Source organism: Pagrus major, chromosome 13, assembly GCF_040436345.1.
Source record: "Pagrus major chromosome 13, Pma_NU_1.0".
In the NCBI taxonomy this organism is placed as follows: Eukaryota; Metazoa; Chordata; class Actinopteri; order Spariformes; family Sparidae; genus Pagrus; species Pagrus major.
The window spans coordinates 22749464-22765889 of record NC_133227.1 but is presented as its reverse complement, the minus strand read 5'-3'; the positions used below and the strand labels follow the sequence as shown (position 1 = coordinate 22765889).

The window sequence follows — 16426 nt, the reverse complement described above, 5'->3', positions numbered from 1 at the left end:
TCCTATCTTTCCCGCCGCACATGCTCGGTTCTCAGCAAAAATAGACCTGAAAACAACCTGTAGACAGTCATATCGACATCACACCAGCGTGTCACTACAGCTTTAATGTCTGTATCTGTAGAGTATGTCACAGACATGAAGAGAATACACACAGGGTTAGTGGGTCAGTGAGTGTCTGATGGAACCAGATTGTTGTTGTGAACGGAGGGCTGAGCCTGAAGGTGAAGCTCTTATTTCTCATGTCAATGTACGCCTCAACCCTCAACAATGATCATGAGCTGTGGGCAGTGACCCATACAGATGACAGAGGTGTGAATCTTCAGTGGCCTCCCGATTTGATTCGATTACAATTTTAGCTGTCAGCAGTTTGAATGCGCAACGACTCAATGCATCTTAATGCATCTCAACGTTTGGCACGATCAATTGCCACAGCAACTTTTTCATCATTTAATACAAGTAGAAACAAATACAATATCAAAACTGCATCCTTTCAATACCAGTAGCTGTGTGACCCAAGAATGAGCATTTGCACATGTTTAATCGATTGCTAGATGATGTACATACTTTGCAAATGGTTGTTCAAAATATGCACCAGTTCAGTTCATGAACTGAACTGAACTGAATATGCACCAGTATTTTAGAAGTGTCCTTTATTCTATGAGAAGCTGATATTACCTTCTCTACCACCTGTATCTCCGAGGAGTGTCTCCTCGTGTTTAGTCTTCCCCACTGACCGGCGTCCAGTGTCCTGATTGGTCCGGTCCGTCTGCTGCCATGGCGCCACAGGGGGTCGTATTGTGGGCCAGTGGGGGTGTCACTCAAACCCCTCAGAGGAGAAAAGGGAGGGAGGTGATTTAGCATTAGGTCATCCCCACCCCTCCTGCTCTGTCCCTGTGGCTCTCTGACAGGTCTCATCATACAGGGGACCTGCCGGGCAGATTGACAACTCAATGAGTCGACCAGCGCTGGGCTTTTACAAGCACCATTTCACGGCTTCAGTCTTTGTATGACACCACCCAACATCCCCCCCTGATACAAACCCCTAACTCTGTTTTTCTCTCCACTTCTTTCTTTACACAACCCCTCCCTGTCTTATTACTGTCCTGTCTCTTTGAGATGGGACATAACAGCTTCAGTTATAATGAGTGAAACAGCCAGTAACAGGAAAAACATAGCAGTTAAGTATGTTTCCATCCATCGCCAGAAAGGTTTTTGTCTCTGAGCTACCCCGCTGAGATTTTTGGATAAATCTTCTACTACAATCTTGATTCCAAAAAAGTTGGAACGCTGTTTAAAAGCAAAATGAAAACAGAAATTCATCATTTGCAAAGGAGCTGTGTTCACCTACAACGCAGTGTCCCCAAGCCCGTATAGTAAACTCCTTTATACAATCAAGTGGTGAACCTGGCTTCATCCTTGTTTGTGAACCACTGAGCCTTTTGAGGATGGGCCTTTCATACCCGCTCATGATACTATCACCTGTTACCAATTAACTTGTTTACCTGTGGAGGTGTTTTTGGAGCATTTCACAACTTTCCCAGTCTTTTGTTGCCCCTGTCTCAACTTGTAAGAAACATGTTGTTGGCATCAAATTCAGAATAAGCAGATATTTGTTAAAATCAAGGAATCACTCAAAAAAAAATAATAAATCAATCAAGTTGATGAGGTAAGACATTAAATACAGTCATATTCTGTTTTAAGATTACCACGATTACTACTCCATGCAACAAAAGCTTCAGGGAGGATTTGAGCCCTGATCTCAACCTCTGTAGTCTAAATGAGACACGTACTAACCCTTATCCTAACCTTCATCAAGTAGGCAAATATTTCAAGGTTGGATAACCGAGACGTCTGTGACCGTCCGTGAAGTTAAAAATAAGTCTCAAATTACATTGTAAAAACTTTAAAAGTGAATACTTGAGTATGTCTATATTACTATTCATTTTCCTAAGATCTGCCTATATCTTTCTGTGATACATCTGTATTTGTGCACGTTATCCGGAAGCTTACAGGTGCGGATGAAATGGAGCAGTAACACCGACAACTTTGGCAGCCAATAGTTCAAGTGAGATGACCACAGGACAGGATCAAGAAGTTTGAACAATGGCCGACATCTGAAAGTGCTGGAAATGATGTCAATTTCTCTAATCGGTCACATTAGTGAAGAGGATTCTTCGTCCACATGTCACGATGTTTTTAATGGCCTCACAGATCACCACCATCTACAGCCTCTTTTTTAACAAGTACATTACGATAACCTCCTCAACCTTGGCCATGTGTGTTGTTATCAGAAGCTCTTGACTTTGTGCAGTACAGATTGGGGAAAGTTTGCAGTTATAGTTAATAGTAAGTCAAATTAGAGATCGAAGTTTTACATCCTATCACAAAATCATAGATGCTATCCAGCCATCCCCCACCGCACTGTAACCTTCCACTTTGCTAAATCTTCAGGTGCAGAAGTGTCCGGTGTGAATATAAGATTTGGGGATACTGGGCTGAAATTGACTGAGAGGCAAAAGGATTGAGGGAAAGAGGAGAATGAAAGAAGGAACCGAGGAAGGGATAGAGTGAGCAAAGGAGGGAAAGTGGGAGGGAGGGGAGGGGATACCGTCACGCTTTGGTGCCTCTCAATTGAAGTCTGAACACCGGCCACAAAACCCGGCTCGCTCCATATACCTCATCTTTGCATGTGAAAGGACGGCTCCATTGTCCGGGCCTAACTGCACATTTAACCTGTCTGGACTGAAAGAAAAGGGAAATTTCTCTCCCTGTCTCTCCCCTCACACCCTCTCTCGTCTTAACAAACCAATTAGCTGGACATTTCTCCCGCAAAGACGACTTCTTTACACTTGTGCTAAATAGTGAACAAGCGGCTCTCGGATGTTGAGTTTTTAGCCGGAGGGAGAAAGCAGTGCTTCTCCAGCTTTTTCTCTCTTGTGTGTTCTGGATTCGGTCCTCGAAGGATCTCCGAGTGGCGTGTTCAGAAGGGTTTGAAGCCTGTGATTTGATGGTCACTGTGTCCACAGAACAGAAATAAAACCTGGTGGTTGTTGTTCGGCTTCACATTCAGACGGCCAGAGTCGGACAGTGGTGCACAGATTTTAATGAGACCCAATTCTTGTGTCATGTTTGGCAGATTTCACTTGTTATTAGCCTTTTTAAAAACTGCTGCTTAGTGTTTTTGTTTTGTCCTGAAAGAATTTAGCTTCACGTAAAACAGCATATGATATATTTTCATTTTTACATTTTACTGTTAATATCTGTAGTGTAGTGACTCTCTGTTAAAACATCACATAAGTCTGATGGAAAGTCAAACAACAGCTTCTTAAGATTTAATCCTAACAGTGGTGAGATGGGGGTGAAGTGCAGCCATCTCTACTTAATGGTTAAATAAAAGCCTGGTTTTCTTTCACCAGAATAGATGCATAATGATCCCAAGCGATTCTGCGGCCGTGTCCACAGAGAGTCTGCTGCTCACGCTGAGAGCTCGACTGGAGATCTTTTTTTTTTGCCAAAGCCTCCGGCTGTGCTTTGGGTTTAAAAAGGAGGGTTGTTTGTCTGAGCAGTGGCACTGACCAACACAGTCCAGCTCAGAGCCAAGTCTGTGTGTGTGTCTCAAAGACATCACCACACATAGAGCTACTCCAATCCTTATTCAGGTGTTTAAGGTTTCATGGTAATTATTATTAAATCATCTATTAATGTGGCACAAAGAGATTTAAAACTACTACTAAGAGGCATTAACCTACCACACACAGATGTAAAACTACCAGAAAGAGACATAAAAGTACCACAAAGACACAAGAAAGTAGCAGAAAGGGATATGAAACTACCACAAAGAGACAAGAAAGTACCACAAAGAGATGTAAAACTACCATAAAGAGACACAAAAGTACAAGAAAAAGATGTGAAACTACCACAAAGAGGAAAGAAAGTACCACGAACAGACGTACAACTACCACAAAAGACACAAAACTACCACAAAGAGACATAAAACAAGCCATACTGTGTCTTTTCAGTCCAGCTGTGCTCCTATTTGTCTGTGGACTGACTCATTTTCTCACAAGATATGAAAGATTGAAAAATACTTTCTAAACTATTTTCTGAAATCTGTAAATACGACAACCTTAACCCTAATACTGACCATCTAAAAGTTGAATCACTCTGAAGTACCCCCGCACACAGGAATCTACTCCATGTTTTGTCTTGGCCGGGTCAACCCAGGCTGAAGCTAAGCCGTGGGCGTGATTGTCAGTTTAACACTAAAGATGTGAATGCAGACATAAATGGCGAAGCGTCCTCTGAGCTGCTCCGCTCCCCTGACGCTCCGTCATGAATACCGGCTTCCTGAGGAGTTGAGTCCTGGCGAGAGGACGCCGTCTCTCTACCTGTGAAGCCGTCAAACGGACGACTGGGGTTTGTTTGTGTCGGCAGCTGAGTCGATCCTCAGCAAGAGCTCTCTCAACACAATGTCCGACGCCCCGACCCCGTAGCTCTGAAGCTCGGCCGAGGGGGCCGGCTGTAAGAGCCGCTCAGCCGGGGGCCCGGGGGCCTGAGCAGGTCCAAAAGGCCTGGTGCTGGGAGGCTCTGACAGGGGCAGCTGAAACCCAGCGGCCCCTCAACGTCCGCCTCATTCTTCTAATTAGACATTTGGAGAATTAACTCCCGCAAGGGTAAGATGAGCGTCCACTCCCCTGCAGCCAGAGGAGAGAGGACTGGAAATAAAATGTTCATTAGATTAGTTTTCAAATCGAACATTTCACTGAAAGAACCAAGAGTGTCATCCCTCTTTATTCTCTGTGGTTAGGGCAGCTCAGGTGGAGTCTAGTTTAAGTGATTTTTTCATATCTTTAAGCAGCATTTTCTATTTGTCCAATCGTCTGATCAAGTTGGTCTAATGAAAGGTTTGGACTACACGACATCAGCCGGAAAGGGAACCAGATGTGCAAAAATGCGAACTGATTTCTGGGTTTTAGGACTACAGACTACACCGCTCTATAACATGGAGCGCATTAACTCTTTTTCGAAAATTGTTTAATAGTTTATCAAAGTTTATACCCCACACAGCAGAGTGTGTAAGTCATCGTTCACTCATACTAATCTTATGAAGCCCTTTTCTCACGATGAATTATCTTATTACTTCGAGAAATTGATACCATTATAATGAGAAGACAATTATTAACAATAATTAACTGATAATCTCGCATTAAGAAATGGCTGTTCTTGCATTCAGTAAGACATTCATTAACCTGTGGTGTGTTTACAGTGCTAAAAACCTGAAGTGGGGGAAGACCAGCCCAGTGTCCTAGAGCTCATGCTCATATGTGAAGATGCTGCAGTGTGGACAAACGTGTTGAGCAACTTTTTTAACCATGACCACCACAGTGTGTTCCTGACCTTGACCATAAAAGCACATTGTAGTTGCCAAAAAAAGATATTGTTGAAAAATCCTTTTGTAAAAATGTCATAAAAATTCTAATATGAGCACTGACGAGCAACATCGAGAGATGGAGGAAAGTTTACATTTATCATTTTTGTTTTACCTGATTCGTTTTAACCTTTAAAATGAAAGAAAAGCTGTCGTATTTTCACTTGTGTTTAAGTATTATTTGCTTGTGTTTGTTTACATGTGTCTGTGTTTACATCTTGTACATTAGCTCTTCTCTCTGTATAAGCATATTCCTCGTCTGTAACAGTGCTCCTGGAAAAAGTTCTAGCACTGTTTGAATTTTAAAAGTTGTTTACATATTACGGTGGTTTTGGCCTGGAGAATCTGAGCGTTGGCACGTGAAGTGTGTTTTTCTCTGTAGTTCCTGTGTTGGGACATTTTCTCGCTGATGTTGGTGCCTGACACTCATCAGTGTGAATGTAAAGCATCTTAATTAGAGGGGATGGGATGCTCCTCCCTGCTCAAGTCCCACTTTGTGAAGGCAGGTGCAGCTTTAAATGACTTGACATTTTTTGCAGTGTGCAGAAGGTGGCAGGTTGTGATCCTACAACCCACATCTCATATACATAATCCAGCAGGCAGGCGGGCCCCTGCTCTTGTTGAATGGGGGGACTCTCCCTTCCTCTGGGGACGTTTCAGGGCTGAAAGAGAACCCTCACCACCCGGCTACCGGGGGCCCGTGGGCGCAGTGAGAAAATGAAGACCTCTGCGCCCCTCTAAATCCCCAGGAATTTCTCATTAAGCGAGGGTCCCGGGCTGCCGAGGGCCCTCTGGGCCCTCACCCACCCCCCGTGAGGGGTCTCCCTCTCTGGCAGGGAGAATGGAGCTCTCCACTCCACTTTGTGCTGGCTGCCGGCTACCAGGGCCTGTTATTCACCTTCTCCTTTCTCACCAGCACAAGAGCTTTCTCCCAATCATGCTTTCAAAGCCCTCAGGACTTCCTCTTCCTTTCATTCAGATTTTACATAAGTGTGTGTGTGTGTGTGTGTGTGTGTGTGTGTGTGTGTGTGTGTGTGTGTGTGTGTGTGATGTCTAATAAGACCAAAAGAGAGAAAGGCATAATTGAATTTGACATTTTTTAATGGTATCCTGAGATATTTTTGTCTGGAGGCGCCAAAGCTGGACTGAAGCGGACTCTCATTTCAAAGAGTGTTTTTTTCTTCTTTTTTCACACGTTGTTCACGAGTACAAGGAGGATTAATGAGGATTATGTATATGAGGAGAGGTAATGAGTTTTGATGAGAGTAGAGAGGATATTTAGTGTAAGATTTCAAAACATCTCAGCGAGTCATCAGATGCTGCTGACTTCTCCTGGTTTTGTCTTGAAGTCAGTTTATCTTCATATTTTACTGAGAATATATAAACAAAATACTAAAAAAGGACAAAACAAATGACGCGAGACAGTGATTATTTTAAACGGAAAAAATGTAGAAGAGAAGAGACAAGTCACCCTGTTTGTGTGTTTCCTGTTAAAGAGAAGCTGTTACCTCCCCTGTGTGGAGAAGAGCTGCTGCTACAACAACACTGACTGACTTCATCACACCAACACATCTCCTGAATACTTCTTATTAAAGGTTGATCCGTCTAAAGGTCTTTAAATACTTATCTTTAATGGGGCACTATGTAGTTTTGGAGAAGAAATTCAAACTTTAATATTACAGTATTAATAATGTAATAATACAAACACAGAAATATTCATTTTCCCCATAAGTGTATAAGCAAGCTGCTCTCAGAGGAAAATAAGGTCCAGAACACTGTAGAAAGGTGGCAGGGTCCGCCAAATATAAACACAGTAAAACAGTATGAAGTTGTGTTGTCCTTTAAGGTCAGTTTGTTTATTTAGTGCACCTTTAATTTTTTTTTTTTTTTTTTTTTAATGTATTTTGGTTTATTTTTTGTATTTATTCTTCACTCTTCTTCATTGTTGAAGTTCCTCATAACTTTATTTTAGCTCTATTATCTTTATTTGATATCAAAAAACAAAGAACGTATAATAATTATAATAAAACTATATCATTGTACCTAATTCTTTGCCGGCCCAGTAGTTACTCTTGTAATTACTGCTGTCATTACTGTTGTTGCTGTGACAATATGATGGAAACTGTATTTTATTTTTAGGGCCCGGGTCCCAAACGGTGCGAGGACCCTCTTGAAATGCAAGTAATTATTGTTTTTCTGTCTTTCTTTCTTTCTTTCTTTCTTTCTTTCTTTCTTTCTTTCTTTCGGGGCTAAAGTTGCTCGAAAGCTGCACAAATGTCACACGTGATGAAAATGTCGGTGTTTTATTTTATTATTATTATTATTGTATATTCACTCTGTTTTCCTTTTCCTCTGTGGTGTTTGACTTCTTCCTTTGTTTTACTTGGCTGTCCAGAACGCAGAGGAAAACAGAAGAAGTTTTTTTGTTCAATGACATTTGCACCAGATGGAAAATGAGGTTTTGTTGAGGTGCAGGTGAATCACTGATGTGTACGTCCACTGCTGCCCTGAGCAGCTCCTCCGGTCACTGCAGAGTCCACATTGAGACGCTCGGCCTCGACTCATTACCACGACTCTGTCAACGCGTCCGGCAGGAGAGCGGCTCCATGTGTTTCTCTCACTCACAGCGACCATGTGAAATGCCGCTGTGGATCAGATGATGGACATCCAGGGTGACGACCTCAAAGGGCTGCTTGCTGTCTCCATGGTGATGAGATGATTCAGCATGTGCAGTTGTTGGTCAGCAGTGACTCAACTCCAGGTGCTGACACTAACCCCGAAAAATGTGTTTCCTCTGGTGGCCTGTCCTCGTTTTGTTGCTGTTTTTGATGATATGTGTAAAATATCAACAGCGCTGGTTTTAACACCATTTTCCCCAAAAACATTTTTAGTCACAAGACTATGGGGAACACGGGAGTAGAGGAAAGGAGAACAAATTATAATCTAAGTATTTTTGTCAATACCAGGTAGCTACAACGTGCGGTACCATGAAGTCTAACACATTTTATATTTTATAAAGAATCTATTTATTTAAATAATTTATAAAAAATGTATCAAATATGGACGGAGCTTCTGGATCTGAACGCCAACGCTGCAGTGCCTTGAACCTACTTTATTTCAGTCGTGTGAATCATTTTTGTGACTGTCATTTGTTGTTGCCAGCCCAGTCGCCAGGATAAAACAAAACATGTCATATATAGTTCACATTACATGTTTATGATCTGACTTTCATATCAGGTGGTGGACGTGATGGTGGGGGAGTTACAGGCCAGAAGCAAGCCAGTGACCACAGTTCAGGACAGCGTTTCAACATTTGTAAGTGTGAAACCACTGAATATTTTAAAGAGAAAGACCTTGGGACGATTTCCAGCCATGTTTGTGGTGACAGAAACGGATATTTTAAGCTATAACATGTTTTCCTCACCGTAACCAAGTGAGTTTCGTGCCTAAATCTAACCAGACCATAAGTACAGCCTTGTTGCAACATACCATTAAAAACTGAAACTAAAGAAGGGTCATTACATGCCAACTCACCTAGGGATTTTCGGATATTTTCTTGAAAAAAATCGTGTTGAAACTTCTATTAAATTCATGGGACTCATAGCTGAACTCCAAATAATTGATGAGTTTTTGAAGTTTGGCCATCTGAGTTAAATGTCAGCATTTTTGTGATTCTTTGTATGTGTATTCAAAGTCTCACTAATCACATCTCAGAGACCCTAAGGAAACTTTGCAACATGTTTTCATTTAAACAGTTGTTGCTGAATGGTTACAGTAATCAAAGTTTCAACGTGAATTTTTTTCAAGAAAATCCATGACATATGTGTGGTTTGCAGAAATGTACATCTCCCGATTGGGTTGTTTTTGCAAGAAATGTCACTTTGTTTAGTTTCTGAATCAAGATGGCCTTGTTGTGTAAAACAAAGCAGCGTTTTGTTCTCTTATAAGAAGTCACAAGTAAAAAAAAAAAGAAAAGAAAAAAGAGGGAACTGGAGGGTTAATCTTAAGCAGTGTGTTTATGTTTTTAAAGTGAAATCTAACGCTGCTGTTCGATAAATCTAGTGGGGAAAAGGTTCAATATTTCCCTCTGAAATGAAGTGAAATTTAAGTGTGAATTAGCAGAAAATGGAAATACTCGCGTACAAGTACCTCAAAATTGTACGTAGTTACTTTCCACCACTGTCTGAAACAATAAACGTGAAAGAGAAAGAGCTTCAGTGTAGCTGCAGCGGAGGAGAGAGGAGGAGTGAAACTGAGACACAAAGAAAGAAGTCGATAGAGAGAGAGAGAGTTGTCCCATACAGGCCAGGACAGCTGACAGCTGGGTTCAGCCGGGGTCAGAGGTCATGGATTGGCAGCAGTGGGGGAGTGAAGAGGAATCTAAAACAACAGGAAGACACACACACACACACACACACACACAAACACACACCTCCGGAAGAGGAGACGAGCGTGGGCCTCTGGGACTCTCTCTCTCGTGTGACAGACAGTTGACTAAAACTTCATCAGTGTGTGGTGTGAACGCTTCCTCCCACGCATCTGATCCAGGAGCTTTCACTGTGTGTGTGTGTGTGTGTGTGTGTGTCTGCTCTTACATGCTGCTATCTATTCAAGTTTAAGAAGATTAAGATGGTACTAAAGTGAGGATATTGTTAGCATAAAAGAACAAACCACCAGTAAGGTAAACAGTCTGTTTTAGGTCTAAAGCCTGGTGGCCTACAGTGGTTAGAGGAGGCGGGTGAGTAGATAATGACTGCATTTTCATTTTTTGGGTGAATTTTTCCTTTGAGAGACACACAACACATATTCCCAAACTGTTTTTCCTGCAGGGGAGTTTTGTTTTACATCATCTCTTTATCCTCACTTTCAAACAAATGTCAATGGTTCCACTGGGGATTGAACCCAGGATCTTCCTGCGTGTAAAGCAGACGTGCTGACCACTACACCATGGAACCACAAAGACATCATATATAATATTATAAATAAATCAACCCTTCAGATTTACTGTGTTATTTTAAAAAAAAGTTCTTCAGGAAAATAGTTCACACAATTCATAATGCCATTTTCTGGGACTATACACAGACAGTAATACTGTAAAGTTACTTATTACTTTCAAATGTTAGTTACTAGTAACCTGCTATACATTACATTCTGGAAGTAGGTTGCATAAAAACAAGACCTCCACCTTCGATTTTACACTGTCCTTTTGTCCCTACAGAGGTTTCATGGTGTAGTGGTTATCACGTCTGCTTTACACGCAGAAGGTCCTGGGTTCAATCCCCAGTGGAACCACTGCTTTATGGTTGAATAAAGGGTTTAACAGAGAGTCTGAATACTGACTTTGTAGAGTTGAGGATTAGACTCACATTCAAGACACAAATCAGCCTTCATATTGTGATCATGCATATCTACACCAAATTTCACTGTAAACCTTTCAATGCATGTTGACATATTTAAATGAAAAATAAAAAAACAGTATAGGTGGTGCGAGAGCAAAACTTATGGGATCAAAAAGGCCAACAGGGCCAAACCTACATCAGAGAACTAGTGGTGACGAAAGCTGACTGTGGTGTCGCCTCATGTCGCCTGTGTCCCGGCCAAAAAGCTGCACTTGAACGCACCGCAAAGACTACAGCCAACGGCCAACGTTCTGCTCCTGAGGGAGAGGAAAAAACTCTCCGTACCACCAGCCACCAGACGACTCAGGACTGTGGGTATACAACCCGCTGCTGTCATAAAGCAATCTTTTTCTTTTGTGCAGGTCACACCACAACAATTAGGGTCGCAGACACTGAAAGACTCCGACATCTGACCGTCAGCCAATGTCGGAGCCTTTAGAATTGATCTTTTTTTTAATATTATTTGTATTTTTTTTAAGACTTTGGTGATCCTCGTCTAGCACACATTATGATACATCAGCTGATGTTCTTTGTCTGTGTGGTTCTATAGTGTAGTAGTCATCACGTCTGCTTTACACGCAGAAGGTCCTGGGTTCAATCCCCAGTGGAACCATTGACTTATTATTAGAAGATGATGTGTTTAATGTTTCGATTCAGTTGCCCAATGTGTGGCCCTGCTCTTACCTTTTGTAAGTCAGTATGGCCGTCTGGAAAAACATGTTGCTCAACCAAAAATGTCAGCTTTTGACAACCTGGGAAACAGAGCTGAACATTGAGCTATCCTCATCCAGAATAGACCACATCACCTTTTTAGAAAGTGAGAGTCTAGTTCTCATCTCTACAAAGTGTCTCTCTGTGAATGACTTCACTAATGTATTGATTAGCCGTAAGACAATGGTTCCACTGGGGATTGAACCCAGGATCTAACCACTACACTATGGAACCACACAGTAAAATATATGATTGACTTTAATAAAAATTATACTTACAAATATACTTAAAAGTCCTAAAAAGTTGAGTCTGTCAGGGAGTGTCTGCGGCCCTCATTGTTTTGGTGTGTCCTGCACAAAAAAAAAAAAGTCGTCTAGTGTCTGGTGGTATCAAGAGTTTATTCCTCTCTCTCAGGAGCAGAACGTAGGAGCCAGTCAGCCATTGTCTGTAGTCATTGTGCATAAAGCCAACAGGGCCCAGACACACCAAACCTACATCAAAGAACTCGTGGTGATGAAAGCTGACTGTGGTGTCGCCTCACGTCGCCTGTGTCTCGACCAAAAAGCTGCACTTGAACGCACCGCACAGCCAACGGCCAACTGGCTCCTACGTTCAGGACTGTGGATATACAACCCGCTGCTGTCATAAAGCAATTTTTTTTGTGCAGGACACACCACAACAATTAGGGCCGCAGACACTGACAGACTCAACATTAGCCGACATGTGAAGAGTAGTGGTGGTGTTTGAAAAGTCAGGGGAGCTCTGAGGAGCATGAATGACTTTTTGGATGTTATTGTCGTTGTGGCTTAGATCAACCAAAAATCTCAGCTTTTGATGAACTGGGAACAAAATGCAACATTCAGCTCTGCTTATCCAGAATACACCACATCACCTTTTTAGACAGTGAGAGTCTTTTCAAAGTGTCTGATACTCTGTGAATGACTTAACTAATGTACTGATTAACCATAATACAGAGTTTCATCTGGGAAATGAACCAAGGATCTTCTGTGTGTTGAGCAAACATGCTAACCACTCAACTACAGACCTCAGTTTGTTAACTCAAAGTTGATACAAAACTTTTTAAAGAAATAAAGATATTTCTATTCAATTGTATTCTGCCCCAAAAAAAATTAAAAAAAATAGTTGAGAGCATTGGCCATTTTGTCATTTTGGCTGGTCATTGGAGGATCTTTAATTCCTGGGGGGGGGGGAATTCCCAGCAGTGCATCCAATAGTTGATGAGATATTTCAATAGATGTTCAAAATCTCAATATTGAAAGGACTTCCATGGTTTTTGGTGCAGACGTTTAATGCTCCCATTGCAGACTTTGATATTAATTGTCTATTTCTTAAAAAAAACACGGTTCCATAGTGTAGTGGTCATCACGTCTGCTTTACACGCAGAAGGTCCTGGGTTCAACCCCCAGTGGAACCAGTCCTTTATGGTTGAATTAACTGTGTTTAACAGAGAAAGTATATCACACACGGTGAAGAAGGTAAGGATTAGACTCTCAAAGTATAAATGCAGTTCAGGCTTCCTAAAGCTGAGGACTCTTCTGTGGAGGGAGCCCAACTTAGCTTGCATGTGTTTGAGTAATCTGGCCTCATTAACCCTAACAATCACACTAAGGTCTTTATCAACTTGATAAGACTGAGCAGTAGACTAGTTTGTATTGATTTATTTTCATAAAAGATGCGTGTGCAAAAGTGAATCATACCAGTGGTGACCTTTATTTTTGTCCAGCCCCTTTACTCATTTTAACTTTGATATGTGCATTTATTAAAATATATGAACAAAGATTGTATGTATGTAAATGAAGATGTCCCAGCTCACACTGACAGTCTTCAGTCATGTTGTGAACATATTACAGCAGGTGCTTTGCTGCCCTCTAGTGGACATGACAAGTCCTTACAATGGAAAGTAAAAGTACAGACATGTTATCAGCATGTTTGACAAATTACTGTGTTGTAAACACTGATGCATCAATGTTGAGGCAGCATTTGACTGTTGTAGCTGGTTGAGATGGAGCTACTTATAGACGGTTTGAATCCTGTATGAATCTTCTAAAACTTTATAGAAACAACCGGTCGTGTCTGGTCCTGTGGTTTTCACACAAAGTGTTGAGCAGTTGGTGTTGCCAGTTGATATTAAATAAAAAAATACCTGTACATCCTTCCAAATGAGCTAAAAGAGCCTCTGATGACATACTGCACCTGAGCCAATGAGCTGTCAGCTTCATGAGTAATGTCAGAGAGGGGAGGAGGGAGGCTGCACACGCCTGGAACAGCCTGGCTCCTACCAGAAAACTCCCTCCCTCCCTCCGTTCTCCATCCCTGTGCTCTCTGTTCCTCTCCAGCCTTCGACAGGGAGAGTGAAGCCTTGTGCCTGAAGGATTACGTCTTTGTTTAGTATCTTAACACAAACACAACCTGTCGACAAGCTGCATGTTACATCATGAGCCATCTTATCCTGGAACTCAGTTAAGAGCAGAAAGCAGAGCTGTCGTCTCTGAATCACTCAACAGAACGGACAGCTGACAAACGCTGGCAGATCTTCTACTAATGACTAATGTTCTTCTGTCCTTTTTTCTGAATGAATAGTCCCAGTGACTTCCTTCAAGTTTAAAAGGAAAGGTTTTAAATTTTGAGAAATACTCAACCCAATCGCCAGAATAAATGTTGGCAATGTACACTTCTGCAAACCACTGATACATTAAAACTTCTCTTTGTTGCAACTGGTTCGGTTTAGGCACAAAAAACACTTGGTTAGGGTTAGAAAAAGATCACATTGTGGCTTAAAATACCTGTGTTGGTCGCCACAAACACAGCTGGAGATGTCACGACTTCTCCGCCAAAAATATGCATTTCTTGTTGCCAGGTCTCCTTGAAAAATATCCGTAGGTTTCACCCTTACAAATGTTGAAACGCAGTCTTGAACTGTGGTCACTGGCTTGGCAGCCTCGGCTCGTTAACTCCACCAACATCCCCTCTGTCTTCCTATTTTGGAAGGCAGGTCATAAACACGTAATGTGAACGTGATATGTCATGTATTGTAAAAATGTAAGCTGAGGTATGACAAAGAAACGTTATCTGCCAACATTTTATTCTGGTGACAGGGCCGGTCAGAACACTCTCATGATTATAAGCTAGCATGAAGTGACAGCCAGCTGAGTTAGCTTAGCTCAGCAGAAAGACTGCAAACAGGGGAAAGCAGCTAGCCTGGCTCTGTTTAGACAAATCTGTCTACCAGCACCTTTAAAGCTGACTTATTTGCATGTTGCAACTTGGTACAAAAACCAAAATGTAAAAACAACAATTTGTGGTTTTATGAGGTTCATGTTCTGGACTATTACTACTACTACTACAAAGCTGCTACAGCTACTAAGAGCCACCTAGTTCTGGAGGAGAAACTCAGGTGCAGAACCAGAACTTCAGGAGGAATAAACACCCAGAGTCACATTGGATTCTGCTCTGATTCAACAGAAAAAGAAGTCCGAGATTACTTTTAAAATTTGGGGGATTGAAAAGTGGATTTGTCTTCACTTCTGTTTATCAAACTGCAGCAGTGATCCGTGAATGTGACCACAATTGTCGGGTGTTTATGTTCTGTAATGTTGACTGTTGACTGGAGCCGAAGGGGAAATGTACTTTACTTCATGAAGAAAGTACAGAGAGGAAAGGGGAAAGGAAGAGAGAGAGTCTGAGTCTGTGGTGAGTGCTGATTTAAACAGACACACACACTCTCGTTGTGCCATTGCTTGCTAGTTTACAGCTGATGTGCAGTTAAGTAATCTGGCAGTTTTGGGCGAATAAACACAAATGATCCTGTGGTCAGACTTGCTTCACTGGTGGTGAAAACAGCATTAAACGACCACAACTGCTGATGAAATTCTATCTGACGTGACTCAGTCAAAAATGTTTTAAAATTGTATTTACGTGAAGTCTCTTTTGCCATCTTTCCTATCCCAGAAGTAGCGACAGGAGACCAAATGAAACGCACCCTTACCATGAGTAACTTGTGGATTTCTCTGGGTTTGAAAATAACATTTAGCATACAGACATGAGACTGGTATTGTCTTCTCAACTAGGTCTGAGCAACAATCTAAATAAGCATATTTCCCCAAAATATTGTCCAACACATTTTTTCTTACTCCGTTATAGATTATCTGCATCACCCATTAGATACATGCTACATACCTACATTCAAAGATGTTTCTAGCTTCCAGCAGTGTTTCAAGAATCCCTCACACGACCAGTCCAGAAGCCATAAACCAGCCGAACTACATATTTTTAAATTACACAGGTTCAAAATCGGTTCTTTGAGCTACTTAAGGGTTAACAGACGTAAAAGTAGGTGAAAGTAGGTTTAGAAACCATTAATGAAAATGTCACTCCTGGACTGCAATGACTGTGAGCTCTCTTAGTCTCATATTACCAGAACAGATACCATCACTTCTCTCAGCTGAGTCATGTTTGTGGTAGAGAGTCATTAATGCTCTGCGTAGCTTTAGGAACATAAATCGCTCATCATTTGTTATTATTTTTGCATATTTTACACACTGACAGCTTGAACCAACCTGAGGAGGGACTCTCCCAACCCTATGCTGGAGCTTAAAACTTTTACTTTACTCTTAAAGTAACAGAAAAATGTCCCCCCGTGGCTGACATTACGTCATCAGATCGTGGTTGCTGATTCATCAATGTGTAAGTAGCATTTTACTGTTGCTATTGAGGTGAAGCTAGTTTTAACTACCAGCCCAGTCCTGATCTCTGCTTGTGGATAGCTGCCTGGTTCCATTGTCGGTAATGTCGGCACCAGGTTTTGACGAAGAAAAAGACAGCGTGGAATAAAAGTGGACGTCTTTGGTTCTGCTGTATTGATTTTGAT

At 41.7% G+C, this 16426-nt stretch overlaps 4 non-coding genes across 4 annotated transcripts; 3 read left to right on the top strand and 1 right to left on the bottom strand.

Annotated features, from left to right (window-relative positions):
- Nucleotides 1-10309: 10309 nt before the first annotated feature.
- Nucleotides 10310-10383, bottom strand: trnav-uac (transfer RNA valine (anticodon UAC)). The gene has a single exon. It is a non-coding gene; the product is annotated as a tRNA-Val (tRNA).
- A 264-nt stretch (nucleotides 10384-10647) lies between these two features.
- trnav-uac (transfer RNA valine (anticodon UAC)) lies at nucleotides 10648-10720 on the top strand. Its single transcript has one exon. It is a non-coding gene; the product is annotated as a tRNA-Val (tRNA).
- Nucleotides 10721-11367: 647 nt separating this feature from the next.
- On the top strand, nucleotides 11368-11440 carry trnav-uac (transfer RNA valine (anticodon UAC)). Its single transcript has one exon. It is a non-coding gene; the product is annotated as a tRNA-Val (tRNA).
- Nucleotides 11441-12900: 1460 nt separating this feature from the next.
- trnav-uac (transfer RNA valine (anticodon UAC)) lies at nucleotides 12901-12973 on the top strand. Its single transcript has one exon. It is a non-coding gene; the product is annotated as a tRNA-Val (tRNA).
- The last annotated feature ends 3453 nt before the right edge of the window (nucleotides 12974-16426 follow it).